This window comes from Mustela putorius, unplaced genomic scaffold (assembly GCF_011764305.1).
Source record: "Mustela putorius furo isolate JIRA1106 unplaced genomic scaffold, ASM1176430v1.1 tig00000430_pilon_pilon_pilon, whole genome shotgun sequence".
Taxonomy (NCBI): Eukaryota; Metazoa; Chordata; class Mammalia; order Carnivora; family Mustelidae; genus Mustela; species Mustela putorius.
In genome coordinates this window covers 25,886,565-25,906,281 of record NW_025421377.1, presented here as the reverse complement: position 1 = coordinate 25,906,281, position 19,717 = coordinate 25,886,565, and the positions used below count along the sequence as shown (strand labels likewise).

The window sequence follows — 19,717 nt, the reverse complement described above, 5'->3', positions numbered from 1 at the left end:
GCTGTAGTTTCCCAAAGGGCAAGGCTCCCTTACCAGAGTGTGCTCAGCACAGGGGCATCCAATCTCCCTGCCTATACACTAATCTCACTCAACACACAATCTTCAGAGAAGAGTTGTTTGCTCGCAGCCAGTCACTTGTTGCAGTCACCAGTCTCATGACCATGGCTCTGGTTTGGGAGGGTAAACTGACCTGGATAACTTCTAACCACCATAGGTCACACCCACAGGCTTCTGCAGAAAGAGGAAAAAAGGTCAGTCTTTGGAGTTTAGCAGAATCAGGTTTGTGAAAAGGCAGTTATGTAAGCAAATTGCTTTATGCATCAAAGTACTCAGACTCATAATGCAGACCACAGTTTCCCTTTGAGCATTTTCTCCAACTGTCTCCATTGAAGACCTCAAACGTAACACTGACACACACATCACAGAAGCCTGAAGACCCAGAGTGATATCATTTCTACTCAAACTCAAAAGTCTGCCAGAGGAAGAAAGGAGATTAGGCCTAGAAATGGAGTTTCCCTAGACAGACCCTGAGAATTTGGAGAATGCTGTAGTCACAGCTTCAATCTTGAGGTGTCTTAATAGGAAGAGATTTAAAAAAAAAAAAAAAATGGGTGAGTTCAACAAGCCTAAGTATCATATTTAAACATTTCCAACTATGCTCCCCATAACCTTGGATATTCTCTGGGCCAACAGGGGCAGCAAGCTGGATAAAGTATATATTTTCCCCTGCTGCTCCTGAAGTAGGCTTTTCTTTGCTATGCATCAAGGTTAAAAAGAAAAAAAAAAAAAAAGGTTTAAAGCCTACTGGCTAGAATTAGGATATCTAATATTGCCTCATGTACATGTAGATTTATCGTGGGAAATGGTCCAATATTCAGAGCACTACCATTAACAAAACCCTTGAGAAACTTAAAGCTTCTACACGTTTTGGTTCACCTGGTTACAATTTATAATTGTGTTCTCTCACCTTTGAGTTTTGCTACTCCACTTGCTGAGTACTTCTCTCAGTGACTGACTACGATTAAGGCAAGGAGATTGGTCTTTGACTGTGAACACTTTAAAATTTGGTGCTAAGAAATTAGATCCAGCAAACAACCAGTTTCCTGGGAAAGTAGCAGTGAACTCTGGTTTTGAGCAGCACTAGGTAAACACTAGATACTAAGCCGAAACCCAAGAAAGGAGTTGAACCAAAAAATGGTCTTGACACAACAGAATCATTTCTATTAATGCCACCCTGAGAGCTTGTTAGGATTTGAGTTACGAAGAGCTAAATCTCAGACAAGTTTTAGGAGAAAACGTAAGAGGTCTGGGCTGATGAGGTCAATAGGCCATAATGCAGACAGACGGCACATCGGGCCAAAGCTCAGAGGTATCCACAGAGAGGACTTGCCCTAAATCATGGCTAAATTCCCACTAGCAGCAGAGAATCCTGTACTACAGGTTTTGTTCTAAAAGAAGTTTGACATTAAAAAATCTTGACACATTCAACCTCTTCTCTCCCGTCCCTAATTATGGTCTAGCTACAGGGTGGTCTCCTAACCCACCTTTCGTCATACACTGGTTTGATAACTAGAGCCATGAGGCCCCAGAAGTCCCTATAGTAACACCAACATAGAGACAGCAGCTTCATGAGACTCATCTGCAGTTGAATCCTTAATTAGTCCAACAGTAGGAATCAATGGTTTTGTCCAGCACTTCTAAGGTGAGGAAAGCCTACTTTTCAGGGTCTCCAGGTTTCCATTGAGGGGCCAGTATTTTGTCCAGTTATCCACTTAAGTATTTTGTCAATTTGGAGTTGGGAATATGGTTTGCTTTTTGTTATTTCCTATGGCCTGTGTAGTTAATGAGGTTTACAGAAATGGGAAGAGAGCTAGTGGACAAAATATACCATGTACTTTATCTTCAATTTCACTTATATTTAAGTGAATTCTTGGTTGACCATTAAATCACTAATATACCAGCTTCTGGAATTATTAGAAGCAGATAAACTTTGCTCTCAGTAAAGAGACAGTTACAGGTGAGAACTCTGCAGGATGAGTAATGAGAAAATTGGTTTTCTGAGAGCCACGAAGAAGCTAAGCCACTCCCGGCTACCCCTGGGCTTCCTCTTGCTGGAGTCCCTCCCCCACAAAGACCCAACAACCCAGTTCTAATTGTAATCATTAACTAGCAGTGTCCTTTGGAAAGGCTGAGACTCAAGATCCCTGATCTCATCCGTTGAGGGATTCTGCATCAAGCAGATGGCTTACCCAGAACTATACACATCCTGAGCACAAGATCTATAAGGCAAGAGCTTTGCTCTGGAGCCCAGCTTCCTTCGCGAGTACAGTATTAACAGAATTAACTCCCCACTCATTGGGAGGAGGGTAGACAAAGTTGTGTATCCTTGGGCTTTTCCCCCCATTTTTCCAGGTTTTTCTCAAAGCAGGTAGACCTAGGTGTTTAGGTGAAGTGTGATTTTTACAAGAGACCACTTTATATGGCTAAACACAAACTGCAATACAGTTTGCTATGTAGCACTTAGGAGATCACAGTCAATATATCCATCACATAGGATACTCTTGATCAATCTCTTACAAAGATGCCACATTATCCCCTTTCTCTAGGACAACCACTCTCCTTATTGAGGGAAGCCTCAATTCTCACAGTGCTCTGGATAACCATCTAAACAGCTTGTTTCCTCGTTATCCCCCACTGCAAGGGTTCTAACCATTTACTCATCAGGAAACTTCTCTCAGCTAAACAATTCTGACATTAAAGGAGGAGCCCAAGGTGAGGTAATACATTTCCCCCTCAACTCCACATTCAAGTAGGGGAGTTTCAGCCCACAACCCACAAATTTTGTTTGTTTGTTTCTTTTTATCCTTTTCAGGTCAGACAACTGCCTTCTAAAAGACTGTGGCTAAAAACCTTAACTCCCTGGGGAAAAAAAGACTCAAAAGCCACATGGTGCTTGACATTCACTTTAGTTCTTTACTACTTATCACTAAAGATACTTCCTTCTCTCGAAAAATGAAATTCAGAAGTGCTGTACATTTTCTGCCCTCAATTTTCAGCTAAGCTTGGTCTCCAAACTTTTAGTCTCCAAAACGAAAGTAGTAGTTTTCCGTCACTTTCTGCCATTATTTTTTCTGCCATTACCTTAAACAGGAGTTTCTAATCAAGACTTTACAAGTCCAGATGGAGGCTAAAAAAAGCATTTAAAAGATTTTTGTGAGGAAGCACCTGGGTGGCTCACTGGGTTAAGGCCTCTGCCTTCAGCTCAGGTCATGATCCCAGGGTCGTGGGATCGAGCCCCGCATCAGGCTCTCTGCTCAGTGAGGAGTCTGCTTCCTCCTCTCTCTGCCTACTATGGATCTGTCAAATGAATAAATAAAAAAATCTTAAAAAAAAAAAAAAAGATTTTTGTGAGGAAACAAAAATTAGCAAATTTGCCTCAAGCATAGGAACTATGTACTCTTAGAAGGTTATACTACTGCACTAAGGTAGCTGGAAGAGTGATTTTGCTGAAACATCTTCTAAGCTGGAGGTTAAAGAGAAGCCAATTAAAAGCAGGTGACTTCTAAGTGAGATTTGAGCATGAGAGAAGAAAACTGGAAGTTTCAATGTTCTTCTTCCTTTAGGAACCCCAACAGTTAGAAAAGTTTCTCCTCCATCTGTATTTCAAAGAAGACATGCCTGATAAAATGACTTCAGGAAGTGACCGTAACCTCCTGGAAGATATTCTGTCTGCAAACAGCTGGGTTTTTTGTTTGCTTGAGATTCCCTTAGTCTTTTTTCTTCATTCGCCTTTCATTTCTAAAGTAAGCTGCCCCTGATTTCCCTTAAGATCTAGAAGTTTGATTCTTCCCACTCACCCCCTCCTAACCGGCCACTAGGAGGACTGTAAAATGTCACATTCCCTCACTCACCACCGTTAACACCCTACAGCAGCCCACAAGAAACCCCATCACCAGCCTCCCTTCTTTTTTTATAGTCAAGGCCCCGCCTTCATCTTGGGTGCAGACCAATGAGAACACCCAGGAGCTACCGCCCCTCTGCAATTGGTCCAGGATTTCGGGCCTGAGGACAAAAAAAAATGGCCTCCAGATGCCCAGATGCCGAGTCTTCTCATTAGGTTTCCTATTTTAAAGAGGCCCTACCCTGCCTCTCTGTTTCCGTTTTTGTTTTTTACCGCGTTGCAAAGCCTACTGAGTGGTTGAAGACCTTGTAAAGGAGTAGTTTAGAGTCACCTTTGAAAAATGGCTCAATCAGCTCCTCCTCTAGCACTTAGTCTTAATATAAAAGAATTTTAGGGGTGGCACAGTGGTTAGGGGTCCACTCTTGGTTTCAAGCTCAGGTCATGAGCTAGGGGTTGTGAGAGTGAGTCCCCATGGGGCTCCAAGCTCAGTGTGAAGTCTGGTTGAGTTTTTCACTCCCTTTGTCCCTCCCCTCGGCCCCACCCCTGTGTGTGCATGTTCTCTCTCTCTCTCAAAAATAAATCAGTCTTTAAAAGTGAATAAAACATGTTGAGTGTGTCTTAAGGAATATCAAAAGGAGAAATAGGAAGGGGTAACACACACGCACAGCTGTTCCCCTTGGGCTCCCCTCTTTCTTGGCCCAATTCGGTGATAGGGCCCAAGGGCAGGGCATGATGGCCGTGGGCACGGGCAGCTCACTGGCACTCTCCCCACTCCTGTCCCTGCTGTTCTTCCTCGGGATGCACATGTATAAGCTCCAGCTGACCTGCACGCAGCAGCTCACCATCAAGGGGGGCCTGCTGGGCTCCAGCCTTTTAGTCTTCTCTCTCACGCCACCAGGAATCTTGAGAATGTTGTCTTTGGCAAAGGATTCCAAGCAAAGATCTTCCCCGAGATTCTTCCCTGTCTCCTGTTGGCTCTCCTTGCATCTGGCCTCATCCACCAAGTCTGCATTACCCTCTGCCTCACCTTCTCTATGGTTGGCCTCTCCCACACCAATAAGATCTCCTCCACTCTGTGCCAGACAACGATTCCATTCCTCACAGCAGCCAAGATCCTGGGAAGGACAAATAGAGAAACTGACACTGGTGTTCAATAAAGGTGATTCTTTGTTGAAGAAGAGGGAGAAAAAGGAGCAAAAGAAGGAGCGGGAGGGGGAGGAGGTAGAAGGGGAAGAGGTTGGGGAAGGGGATGATGAAGAAGAAAGAAGGAAGGAAGGAGAAAGAAAGAAAGAAGGAAGGAAAGAAGAAGGAAGGAAGGAAGGAAGGAAGAAAATATGAGTAGCTATTTGGTCACACACTGGTGTTAGAGTCAAACATCCTTACCCTGAGACAGCACTAATGATGACGCTCACCTGTGTCATTCACTTCCTCTTTCATTCACAGCCATCATTAAAGTCTATGATTCAGAGGAAGCAAGGAAGCGACTAGTAGAGCATGGGTTTTCTCTGTGTTTCTCAGAATCCTCAGGATACACGTTTGAAAAGTTGATTCCATTCACAGATGTGGAAGTAGGAAGTAGTATGTTTAGACACTACTGAGCCAAACGGATGTAAATAAGTGATTTAATTAATTAATAAATAGAGGAGAGGAGAGGAGAGGAGATACATCTTCCCTACAGAATAATTTGAAATAATATATGTCCAGGAGGTGGAGTTTAATTCCCCTCCCTGTGAGTGTGGGCTGAGCTTAGTGACTCAGGCTCCTAAGAACAGAGTAGGGAAAGGAAAAAAATAATCATTTTACATACACCTGAAACTAATATCACACTCTATGTTAACTAAGTGTAATTTTAAAAAAAGCTTAAAAAATAATTTTATAGTGAAGAAACCTGGTAATGTTTGGCTTAACTTAACCAAGTGATCCAGGTTAACATCGTCACTGATAAGTCATGTTGCTGTTAAATACCCTCAATATAAAGAGAATACACTACATCCCATGGTATTCTTCCTCAAAACCCATAACCCCAATATAATCATGAGAAAAACATCAGACAAAACCAAATTAAGGGACAGCTCACAAAACTGACTCGTACCCTCAAAACAGTTTAATCAAAGCCATGAAAAATAAGGAAAGACTGAAAAACGTCATAGACCAGAAGAGACTAAGGAGATATGACAACTAAATACAACATGGTACCCTGGGTAGGACCCAGGAAGAGAAAAGTATATTAGTGGAAAAATTGGGGAAATCCAAATAAAGTTTGGAGTTTGGTGCATACAATGTATAAATGTTGATCTTTAGTTTTGGCAAACGCACCATGACTATATAAGATGTGAACATGAGGGGAAACTGCGTAAGGGAATCAGGAAGTTTCTTTAACTGTCCTTGTTCACTTTTCTGTGAATCTAAAATTATTCATAAATGAAACATTCATTTGAAAGAAAAGATAAGGAGATAAGCAAAATCCACATGGATTTTTAAGATAAAATGCAAGTCTTCAAAGACATCTTATGCTTATAGCAGACTGCTTTAAACTATGCCTCCCCTAGACTTGCTAGAAGCACTTTTCCATGTTTAGGGGATTTAGAGCAAAAGTTTGAAAATTTAGATGAATCCCAAAGCTGCCTGAAGGGTGGGATAAGGCTAGAGGCTCACAGGCCGGCTGGAGTCGGGCAGGGATATATCCAAGTCGAAGGCAGTGAGTCGGTGAATAACTAGAAACAAATTGACTTCATTATTCCTGTGATTGCTACCAGTGCTTTCTGAGAATTTGCTAATTCCAGTCATCCATTTTCATTTTGAGTGTTCATGAATCCGCAGTCAGGAGAGAGATTCTCTTCTCAGGTAGCCCGGTCCCCTCACGATTGCCAAACACACTGGAGAAGAATGTGTTTTTACAAAACATACATCAGAGAAGGGCACGTATCATATGACGTCGCTCATACGTGGAATATAAGAAGCAGCGCAGAGGCTCGTAGGGGCAGGAGGGAGAACTGAACGGGAAGAAATCAGAGAGGGGACAAACCATGACAGACCTAATTCCAGGAAGTAAACTGAGGATTGTGAAAAGGCAGGTTGTTGGAGGAGGGGGTAATTAGGTGATGGGCATTTTAGGAGGACACATAATGTGATGAACTTTGGGGGTTATACACAATTACTGAATCACTGAACACCACATCAAAAACTAATGAGGTACTATATGCTGGCTAAGTGAATTTAAAAAGGAAAGAACACAACACTAGGGGCACCTGGGTGGCTCATTCAGTTCAATGTCTGCCTTCAGCTCAGGTTATGATCCCAGGATCCCGGGATCAAGCCCTGTGTGGGGCTCCATGCTCAGTGCACGTCTGCTTCTCCATTTCCTCTTCCCCTCCCCCCTGTTTGTGCTCTCTCTAGCTATCTCTCTCTCAAGTAAATAAATACATAAAAATTTTGAAAAAATAAAAAACAATACTGAAATCCAAAAACAAAGCATAGCACCTACTCTGGGAGACAGGGTCATTAGTGGTTAAAGACATGGACTTGGGGACGCCTGAGTGACTGAGTCAGCTGGGCATCTGCCTTTGGCTTGGGTCTTGATCCTGGGGTCCCGGGATCAAGTCCCACATCGGGCTTCCTGGTCAGGAGGGAGTCTGCTTCTCCCTCTGCCTGCTGCTTTCCTTGATTGTGTGTGCACTCTCGTGCGTGTGCTTGCTCGCTCTCTCGCTCTCTCTCTCTCAATCTCGTAAATAAATAAATAAATAAATAAATAAAATCTTTAAAAAAGAAAGAGCATGGACTTTGAAAGTAGGCAGACAAACCTGGGTTTAATTCTCTACTAGATTTACTTCTCTGTTTACTAGCATTGTGCTCTCACACTAGTTAACCACTGTAAGCTTCAGCTGCTCACCTGTGAAATAGGAATAAATCACACTTACTCATAAGATTATTGTGAGGCTTGATTAGTACTATGTACTAAAAACATCTAGAATAGTTCATGATAATGAACACCATACAGCATTTCCCTTACCCAGATCTGTTCTACCTCCGGTGCGTACTGATTCATTTTATGCTCTCAACAATCCTATTATGCATCTTTCTGTTCCACATGGGGAGTCTGAGCCATGGGAGGATGAATAATTGGGCCCAGGCAACATGGCCTGTAAGTGATGGAGCTGGACTCAAACCCAAGCGGCCGGACTTTAGAATCCTTGCTTTTCGGCAGCACACTGTACTGCCTCTCTGTTATCAGAAAAGAAGGAAGAAGAAAGAGGACATGGCATGCTGAGAAGTCCAAAAGAGGTACCTTCTAAAGAGAGAAATGGTTGGTTCTCCTGTGGCACTGCAAAGGTATAAATAATGCACGTATGAATTGGGACTGATACCAACCAAGTTCATGGCTAAGAGACTATTGGAGTGGGAGCACTTGCTTCTGCAGGCCCTGAAGTCAGTAAGAACATTTCTCTAAGTCATGTAAACATTTTAAAAGTACAGCTTACCAAATTAGAGAAGCTCTCTCGCCAGACGCTTATCTCAGTGTTTTCTCAGTTGATTTCCTGGACAGAAAACTCAAATACCAGATAGTCCAGTTCAAAACTAGACCCATGAGAATCCTCACTGCGAAGGAGCCTGCCAGCATTCCACACTGAATCATCCTTCTTCAAGGTGAAAGCCAGCCCAAGCCCGAGGCAACGTTCTTCAAGGCTTCCACTGCTTCCCAGCCTAGGTAGAGAGCAACCATAAAAATGAAGGCCCGGCTTGGGCTCTTAATTTGGCAACTTCATCTCCCATTTACTGTTCCCATGGTAGAAGTTACCACCCCTTGAGTCCTTGCTCGGGGCCAGGTAATCTCTACTCTGACTCATTTAATTCACCCTTGAACCCTGTGAGCTAAATATTGACATTGTCGTTTATGAATGAGAAAATTCAGGTTCAGAAGGATTAAGCAACTTTTCCCAAGTTACACAGCTAGCAAGAGTCCGAGCCAGGGTTTAAACCCCAACCGTTCGACTTACAAGGCCCTGCTCTTCAGCACTAAGTTACACAGTTGAAGTTGTCAAGAGAGCGTATTTGAAGGGCAGATCCAGTAACAACTTGTCATGGCCCTATGATCCCTTTTTCCAATGCGACATCCCTCACGCCCACAAGAGAATAAAGATGAAAATGTTCTTTCCATCACAGGAACCATCCTTAGGGACAGGCAAAGAGAGACTAGGTTCAGGAAAAGCACTCCAGTTTTTATTTCAACAGCTTCATTTCAATTCTTTTACTTTTGAACCAAGGTGAACTGCTACAGAGTCCAGACCCTACTCAACCTCCTTTTTTTCTGTCTTCTTTCTTTCCGCCAAAGTCTGAACTAGTGAAGGCAAAAACAGGGTCTGTGCGAAGAACAATCCCAGTTTCAGTTTTCCTAACTCATTCTCAGCTGGACGGATTCCAGTAGGTGGTTCACCAGAACTAATTGCCGCTCTCACGGCATTCTGATGACTGCTTGGATCCTGTGCCTCTTCTTTGAAGAACAAAGTCAGCCAGGGAACAGGTGTTGGAAGGTGGCCACCGTCCCTACCAGCACAGAAGAACTCTCTGTGTTGGTGGTCTGCCCTTTGGAAGCTTGGATTTGTTGCTCTATAACTCATTACTTGGTTGGGGCTGATGGTGTTACAGATACAGATACATCATAGTATTATTTGATCTTTCACAGCGTTCATATGATATTGAACTTTCAGAATGTGCAAACCTAATTTAGAATATAATAAACAGGCTTAGAACTTTCCAGCTCCCCATCATGCCTATATTTCTACGTCCCCTGTTTGAAATGAGAAAGCCACGGCCAGTGTAGTAAAAAGCCCACCCACATAGACTTTCTCTTGAGTCCTCCTACCTGAGCATCCATCCTGCCACGACTGTAGATGAAGCCCTTATTTCCCACCTATTCCTTTTCTCTACTCTTCCTGCTGTTTTCACTACCTTCAAGGTACCACCCTCTAGACCATTCTCCACACTACATGCAGAGAGGTCTTTCTAAGACAAACCCTTCTCTGGCTCCCCATCATGTTCAGGATAAAGACAAAATTCTTGCTTAGTAAAAAACAAACAGGGACACCGGCGTGGCTCAGTGGGTTAAGCCGCTACCTTCGGCTAGGGTCATGATCTCAGAGTCCTGGGATCGAGCCCCACATCGGGCTCTCTGCTCAGCAGGGAGCCTGCTTCCTCCTCTCTCTCTGCCTGCCTCTCTGCCTGCTGGTGATCTCTCTGTGTCAAATAAATAAATAAAATCTTTAAAAACAAACAAACAGGAAAGAGAGAAGGGAGAGAGGTCATTTTTTAAAAAATTATATTGACTTAACCTATAGCACAATACATTCTTCTGGAGTAGAATTCAGGGATTCATCACTTACATACAACACTCAGTGCCCACCACAAAAAGTGCCCTCCGCAAGCCCTTCACCCATCCATGCCATCCGCTCACCCACCTCCCTCCATCAACCATCACTTTGTTCTCCATTGTTAAGAGTTTAAAGAGAGGTCGTTTACTGGCTGATCCAATCTTCCATCACTCAAGAACCACCTCGACTCTGTCCACTTTGACGGGCCCCCTCCTAGCATGTTCCCCGTACTGTTCCATCCTCCCCATCGAACTGGCTAATTCCCACACATCCTTCAAGGATCCACACAAGCTTTGTCTCTTTCAGAAAGCATTTCTCTATCAGACTCCCCAGAGTAAGTTAAGAACCTCCCTCATATTCTCTCAAAGAAAGGAAAAAAGAAGCGAATACTTCTCGTTACAACTCCATTGTTACCGTCTGCTCACTTGTCTCTTTCCTTCATCAAAATCGAGCTCATGGGAAATATGTCTTCCTACTCACTCTTACGACCCAGCCCCTAGAATAGTTCCTGGCCATGATTTTTGAGGGAATGAAGGAATGAAATTGTAGATAAATGTCCAGGTTGCTGAATCTAGAAATAAATAGCAAACTCAGATAATATGTTGAGAGGAGTTTAATAAGCCCACCATTAATAACAATGTACACAAGGTGAAGGAAAACCATAAGAAAAAATGAAGCATCTCTGGGGCCAGCTACAGCAGAAGCTGGGACCAACTCTAGGCCTGAAATTACAAGGAGAGAAAGTACCTCCCAGATGCCAAAAGAGTCACCACAGGGAAGGGTCGATGGACAAGGGATAAGCTCTGTGGTAGTCTTTGGTAGAGTATGTATCCAACACACAGTGACCTGGAGCCATGGGAGCTGAGAGAGTAAATGCCCTAAAGTCTCTCTCTTCCCAAACTCCAACCCCCTGCTATTGCCTCTCACTAGCCAAACCACCAAAAGCCACAGGGCAAGGGGGCCCTTGATGCCATCAACATGGGTCAACTTCCCCACACACAGAGCAGGGTGGGGAGAGATTTGGAAAAGCAAATGGAACATATCCAATACAGTATGTTTCCAAGAATAGAACCATTGATGGAATTCTAAAGGTTAAGAAGTTCAATAATAACAATAATCAGAGAAAAAATTTATCTTCCTTGTAGCTGGTAAAAGAATTGCTTCTAAGGAGAGAGAAATAAGCCAGCCATTGATAAGCCAGTTGTTACAAAGAAGAGAGCAATAGTTTTGCACCTGTTGCAGAAGAAGCACCTTTCTCCAGATAATAAAGGAGAAAAGGGGAAGGAAAATGGGGTTGGATGCATTCTTTGGGGCAAGTTGAAGAGGGAGACAATGACTGAGGACTGGGAGGGAAGAGGAGAGATCAATCGAATGGAGGTTTTCCAAGTGAGAGTGTGGGCACTCTGTGCAGCAAAGTATCTTTCCGTGGTCATTATGAATCCAGAGTCAGAATTTTTTAAAGATCATTATATGCTCCCTGTGAATGGATTGTTTGTGGAAGTTAACGGAGGGGTTGGGTTTATTTTGATCAATATTAGTACCAGGGTGCCAAAGCAAAGGCCCAAGAGGAAAGACACATTTCTCAGTCGGAGACGGGCCTGGGGTCCCGAGAAGTAAAGAGACTGAGTGAAGACCACGGCGTTAGAGGAGACGGAGGAGGACTCGAAACCTGGGCTGTCTGGGGTCGAAGAGGTCGCTGCCTGTATTCACCGCAGGGATTTTGATGGATTCCTGTCTTACATTTAGATCTTTCATCCATTTTGAGTCTTTTTTTGTGCATGATACAAGGAAATGGTCCGCTTTCATTATTCTGCATGTGGCTGTCCAGTTTTCCCAACACCATTTGTTGAAGAGACGGTTTTTTGTCCATTAGACATTATCTGTTTTATTCACCAGCGAATGAAGGGATAAAGAAAACAGGGTATATACATACAATAGAAAGCTATTAAACTTTTGAAAAAAAAGAAATCCTGCAACATGCAACAACATGGGTGAACCTGGAAGACCTGCTAAGTGAACTAAGCCAGCCCCCGCGGGACAGGTACTGTATGGTTCCAGTTATGTAAGATATCTCAAATGGTCAAACTTACAGAGGCAGAGAGCAAAATGGTGGTTGTTGGTTGGGGGTTGGTCAGAAGGACGAGGGGAAAATCAGGAGTTCCTAATCAATGGGTTTAGAGCTTAAGTAATGCAAGATGACTAAGTTCTAGAGACCTGACAGATAATGTTATGTCTATAGTTAAAATCCTATTGTGTACTTAAATATCTGTCAAGAGGGGTGCCTGGGTGGCTCAGTCCGTTAAGCGTCTGCCTTCGGGTCAGGTCTTGATCCCTGGGTCCTGGGATTAAGGCCCCTGTTAGGCTCCTTTCTCAGCAGGGAGTCTGCTTCTCCCTCTGCCTGCTATTCTCCTCCTGCTTGTGCTCTCTCTCTGTCTCTGACAAATAAATAAAATCTTTTTAAAATCTGTTAAGAGAACAGATCTTATATTATCTTACTATAATATAATAAATATAATTATATATAATATGTAACATATATAATACATATAATAATGTAATATAAAAACAATATAATAAAAATAAAATAATACATAATAATAAATAATAACAAATAAAAAATAAAATTTTTTAAAATTAAAAAACCTGGGCTGTCTGGTTCTAACTTTTGGGCATTTCCTATGTCGATCTGTTTCCTTCCATTCTGGCTCTAAGGGCAAGTGAGAAGACCTAGGAACCATGGCTGTGTACTTCTCATCATTTACAGATACATACTGATTAAGGGCTAGAATTTATGGAGGACATACCATGTGCCAAGAGCTTTACATGGATTATCTTGTCTAATCAAAGTAACCCAGGAGAGCTTCTATTACTATCCCATTTTACTGACATGGAAATACATTGGAAAGATGAGACAACTTTCCCAAAGTGCAGACTTAGAATTCAGAACCCCAACTCTGCCTGTCTGTATTCATAAATTATCTCAACAACTGTGAGGACATTTACTCATTTTGAACATCTTCAAAGGGAGCATTTATATTCTTTTAAATGAAAACCTACAAATCCAGGTGTTTTTTGATGCTAGGTTGCCATCAGCTCTAAAATACTATGGATCTGTTATCAAGTGTCTCTCTTGATGTTTAGCCTTAATTCCCGCTGTCTTGCATATCACAGTAGCTGCTGCCACGGTCTTTTTCACATGTGCTCTTTTTTTTTTTTTATATTTATTTTCAGCATAACAGTATTCATTGTTTTTTGCACCACACCCAGTGCTCCATGCAATCCGTGCCCTCTATTATACCCACCACCTGGTACCCGGACCTCCCGCCCCCCACCCCTTCAAAACCCTCAGATTGTTTTTCAGAGTCCATAGGATCTCATGGTTCACCTCTCTTTCCAATTTCCCCCAACTCCCTTCTCCTCTCCATCTCCCCATGTCCTCCATGCTATTTGTTATGCTCCACAAGTAAGTGAAACCATATGATAATTGACTCTCTCTGCTTGACTGATTTCACTCAGCATCATCTCTTCCAGTCCCGTCCATGTTGCTACAAAAGTTGGGTATTCGTCCTTTCTGATGGAGGCATCATACTCCATAGTGTATATGGACCACATCTGCCTTATCCATTCGTCCGTTGAAGGGCATCTTGGTTCTTTCCACAGTTTGGCGACCGTGGCCATTGCTGCTATAAACATTGGGGTACATATGGCCCTTCTTTTCACTCCATCTGTATCTTTGGGGTAAATACCCAGGAGTGCAATGGCAGGGTCATAGGGAAGCTCTATTTTTAATTTCTTGAGGAATCTCCACACTGTTCTCCAAAGAGGCTGCACCAACTTGCATTCCCACCAACAGTGCTCTTTGAAATGAGACAACCTGGGGCAGCTTTCAAATCCCACAGAGCTTCCTCAAGGCCCCATATGTTGGAAGAGGTTCCCTACAGTGACCTCTGCAGCAGCTCATCTCTCCACCACAAACCTGCTTCAGATCCAGGAGCTCAAAAAAGGCAGAAAGTTTTTCAAGAAGGAAGGAAGGAAAGGAGGGAGGAAGGGAGGGAGGGAGGGAAGGAAGGGAAGAAAAGGAGGAGGGAGCATTGTTCTTCTCTGTGGTGCACGTTCCTAGCGGCAGTTCTCCAATCACTTGGGTTTGGTTGTATTTAATCCCAGTGCTACTTCATCCAGTAAGGGTAGTATCTAGTCTTTATCTGGAATGTTCTTAATGAATAGTATGGTCAAAGACACTGATTTGACATGTCTTAGTTTTCCCTAAAACACTCTATCCAGGGGGGAACCTGGGTGGCACAGTTGATTAAGTGTCCAACTCTTGATTTCGGCTCGGGTTGCAGTCTGAGGGAAGTGAGATTGAGCCCCACGTCAGCGCGGGGTCTGCTGGAGTTTCTCTCTCCTCCCTCGTCCCCTCCCCTCACTCTACTCTCCCTCTCTCTAAAATAAATAAATAAATCTTTAAAACACTCTATCCATGGACATTTAACATTTAACATTTAACATTTAACATCACTGTTACATTTCCTATCATCTGAGTTTTGAGATGGCATTGTTACTTTCATTTCATAGACGGTAAGAAAATGTCACCTAGAAAAGTAAGTGACTTATCTACATCAAAGTCAGTGGCAAACCTGGGACCAATATCCAGTGTTCCTGACTCCAGATGAGATTGATTCATCTCCTTAAAATATTCAAAGCTTCTATTGCCTACAGAATAAATACCAGCACTTAAATAGATGCTTATTACGTATTTATGAGATTCTGGTACCTAGTAAGTAGCATTTTTTTCATGCCGTATGTGAAGGTAAGAAGAAGCATCAACCTTCCATTACAACTCCATAGCCCAGTGGACAAAAGCATTTGCTTTGGAGTCAAAAAGCAGAATTTAAATCCCAGCTCCATATTTGAATTTGGGGACAAATACCTTCACATCTGTGAGTTTTCGTTTCTAGAAGATGGTCGACCCTGCTAGTTACCTGCTCAGTGTTCACTCTCCTTTGTGTCTTCTAGCAGAAAGCTGACTTAGCTCAGAGCATCAGTTTGCCAGGTAGAAACACTGGCTTCTCCAACTCCCTCACAGCTACGGTGCCTACCGCCCATGTGACAAAATTCTGGGCAATGACTCATAAGCTGAGAGTTTCTGGAAAACTCTGTTTCCTTCAGTAAGTGCCCTCTGGCCTCCCCCCCCAATCTTCAACTTCTCCTTCCCACTTGGCTCCACTTTCCCTTTTGTTTTTTTTTCAGCACTTGAATATTCTTTTCCATATGCATTTTCATTACCTTATCTCATGGATGAAATAACTCGTTAGAGGAGAACTCTTCTTCCTTTGATACAAGTCAAAGGTACATTTGCAAACAACCTCCTCAGCGCCTCCCTGGAGAGCCTGCTGAATCGGGGTCTTACTTGAAAGCCCAAAGTTTTTATCCGTTTGTGTTTTCAGAAACTCTGTTTTTGAAGAACAACTCATAATCCTCTGCAGATGATCCAGCCTTGGTTTCCTTCTCTCCCTTCCTTTGCTTTAGTCCTAAAGATGTTGAGCACCTTCTCTGCCCAGGGACAGAGGAAGGAACTGGACACCTTCCCTTTGTCTTTCAGATCCAGTCTCCATGCTTCCCAGTTGTGCTTTCTTCCCAGAAAGCAGGCTTGATGGGCTGTGTGACCGGGCTCTCCTGCTCTCTGGCTTCTGGTGTGGCAAACAGGGAGCCCTTGCAGAGAGCAAAGGGACGAAGGAGTATGAGGTCCTGACTCCCTCTTTTAAGTGAACTGTGTCCCCTCAACTGAGGTCACGGATCTTCTCACAAGTCTTTTCTGCTTCATTCCTTTACTACAGAAAAAACCAACCCAACAGGTTACAGATTTCAAGCTTTTCATGCTTTAAAATTTCTTGCTGACTAGAACATATAGACTTCCTTTATCCTAGGGTTTTAATAAAGGCATTTCTCTTTGCTAAGATTGGGAAACTCAAACTAAGGGAAGACACTGAGTGAATATACATTGTCACTCTTTTCAAGGGTTAGTCTTTAGCTTTTCAGGCCTCGAAACAAATTTTCTCAGTGTACTCAGTGAATATTTATTTCACAAGGACTGATTCGCTCTAACCAAATTAAAAAGAAATTGATATGTAAGGCATAATGCCGGCTTAGAATTTAAAATATGTATGATATAGGAACATCATATATGCTATATTATGAGAACTGGGGAATGAGGGTACCGCTTGCAAATAACAGCAAAAAAATAAACAAAAAATAATGAAACCATAAGAACATTATTTATTGTTTATTCAACAAGGTTGATCAGTCTCATCAACATCACCAAGGTATTATACCATTTAGCATGTTTGCTTATGGCCTCATGGTTACAAGAGGGCTGCCACCGCAGACATCAACATTGCATTCAAAATCAGAAAACAAATAGCTGGTTGGAAGAGAGGGAAAATGATCTCTTCTCAAAAGGCTTTGTTTGTCTTTTACCCCAGTTAGCTTCCCAGCGGCCCCATGGGCAAGAATCGGGTCTCATGACCATTCTAATTGTCAGGGAGGCTGAGAAAGCAAACATCTAACTGTCCAACTACTATTCAGTAGTAGTTGGGTCAGCACCGAATACAAGATCTGGAAATGACCTTGGATAGTGTACCAGCGGGGGAAGTGTGCTGCACAGGCCTCCCCTCAACAGAGCTCACTGCTCAGCTTTGAGAGGGCAGTTGGCTGACGGCTTCTAGCGCAGTACCTTAAGGATATGCTTCATGTTCAAGCCAAGGCCATGCTGTTCCTGGGTAGCCCCAGCCAGTACTGCGCAAACTGGGAGTACTAGGGTCTGGGCGTGTCTACCCAATGCAAGACTTCTCTCAACTTTGCTCCAGTGCGCCCTGTTGAGCTGGTCGAGGCTTGTTCAGATCCGACATCATGGTCTGAGGCTCTCCCTGCACAATTCTGCTTCCTTCCCCATTTCTTTTCACAGGTGTCACATTGGCACTGCGGCCTGAAGACTTCCCCTGCCCAGTCCTGTTTCCTCTCCCTTTATCGTTCATGGTCATCACCCCCAAATACATCTCTGTACTCCTAACTCTCTCTCAGCATCTGCTCCCTACAGGAGTTGAGCTGAGAGAAAAAGATACATCAGCAGAACTGTTCCCTATAAGGAAATCTCCATGGAAATCAAATATTTGTGCTAAGAGACTATAAGATGAGAACAGACCAGCCTCCTCTGACTAATCCATTTTCGCCATGAGGATATTTGTAATGTAGGCACACCTCTCTTGCGTGTGGACATCCAGACTCCCAGACCACACTGGGGAAGAGAGTTGATCTCTAATTCTCTGACTCCTGTTTTTTAGTTTCCATTCAAATCAACCCTGTTCTGTTGGCTTTTGCTTTCTTAACAATGTTGATTCCCACATGGAATGCCATAGAGCCAAGCCCTGTTTTCTCACCTTGGGACCTGGAAGACATTCTATTTTGTTTTTTGTTCAATTCTTTGTTTATTTTGTTATTGCTTTCAGGATAATTCTCCAAAACCTTCCAAACCTCCCAAACACTCTTCCGTCGTGTACTGACTCTACAATTTCAGTTCTCCGGGTTCTGAAGAAGTCCCACTGCCACTCCCTCTCACGTCTTTCCTAGTTCCGCTGCAGCCCTTTACAATGCTTCCATTCTAGAGTGAAATTTGCTCTGAGGAACCCTCAAGTAGCTTCCTTTGTTTGTTTGTTCACTCAACCTTCATTTATTAAGCAGGTGCGATGTGATAGGTCCTCTGGCAGGTGCTGGGCATACAGCAAAGAGGAAGACACGGGCATTCTCCCCAGAATCTCACAGAAGCTGTTTTTGAGTGAAATAAAACTAGAAAAAAGGCCAGAAGAGATGAGATGTAAGCCAAAAGAAGCGTGAATCGCTCATCAGAGCTTTTCCGCAACCTAAATACTTTAAGTTTCCCATCCTCTATGAGATACAACTTCAGAGATTTTCAGAGTGATAAGCCTCCCTACATGCACTGGATATTAAATATGGATGTGGCTTATTTGCTGCCAATCTATGCTGCTTGTCATTGTCTGTCGCCACCCTTTGATGGCCTTGCTGATAGCTGCCTGCCTGAGATGGCTTCTCTCTCACCAGGGCTTGAAACTTGATGGAGCTGCCCAAACGGTGACTATTTCTGCACAGGCACACTGGCAGCACGCTCCCAAGGATGTCTGTGTTAAAGCACTTGGTTTCAGACTGTGTTTGTCCTAAATGTGTTCATTTCCATTTGTTAATGTTTATCATTCCATTTTCCCACCATAATTATCTACATAATCATTTATCAGTTCTGTCCCTCTAAGTAAAAATTAACAAAGCCCAAGGCAGACTTGACTGGATCAAAGACTGAGTATAATCCTTAAGAAGATTACAACTAGAAATAATGACAGTCCTCTGGTCTAGGATTTGGGAAACACTCTCCCAGAAGACAAGAGTTTTAAGTTGCTTTTGCATTTTCTTCTTAAGCTTTGGAATGAGAATGACAAAGCTACAGTGGACCTCAGAAAGTCCCCTTGCCCAATTTCTTCACTTTAGAAAGTGGAAAATTAGCTCCAAAGCAGTAGAGTAACTTGCTTAGGTCAGACAGCTTGACAGATACAGGGCGAACACCCCAGATTCCTCACTCTCAGTCGGGCTCTTTGCAACAGCTGTGCACGCGGAGTTTGCCCGGCTGCACTGGCTGCCGCCGCGGCTAATCCGGCTTTGTCCACATTTTCACCCACCGTGCAGCCCCTTTCTTTCATCTTTTGTCCTCTGCAGTTTCCTCTCCTTCTCTCTTGCCTCCCCGTCCCAGGATGTTTTGCATTCCTCTCAGTCCTGCGTGTTTCCTATCCCTGAAACTTTTTTTTTTCCCCTGTCTTTGTGATCAGTAGAGGAAGAAAACCAGTATATGTGTCTATCTTTGTATCCTCTATATTTAGTACTAAAAAAAGAAAAGCTTGATGCATATAGAAATTCCAAACTATCTTTAAAATTATAATTCTACAAATACACTAGAAAGTCTCCTGGAAAAATAATGCTACTGAATTCCCAGGGCTTCATACGAAAGCATGTCTGGGAGAGCAGAGTAGGTTTTCAAATGATTGCACGGGGCCCTCAGGACTTCAAGGAAAGATATCAAGTTCCTGTAGGGGACTTACTGTCTTCTGTAATATAATCAGATCAAAATGTAATGGGTGATAGCGTAGCCATGGAAATGGAAGACTGAGGAGAATTTTATACACAACAAAACAACGAAGTCCCATCACATTAACTGCAGAAAGCTGCTTGGAGACAAGCTGAGCCCCAAATTTTATCAGGGCTGCACGGGATGTTGCACAGAACCAAAACCACTGTTCTCAGTCCACGCTTCAGTTTCCTGGGTGGTCTGCTGGCAGGAAGGGCATGTGTCTGATGGCAGGCATTAACATTCTAGATCCAAGGAAGGGAAATCTTT

At 43.1% G+C, this 19,717-nt stretch overlaps 1 pseudogene; it reads left to right on the top strand.

Moving 5' to 3' along the window:
- Window positions 1-4,627: 4,627 nt before the first annotated feature.
- LOC123392051 lies at window positions 4,628-5,058 on the top strand (annotated as a pseudogene).
- The last annotated feature ends 14,659 nt before the right edge of the window (window positions 5,059-19,717 follow it).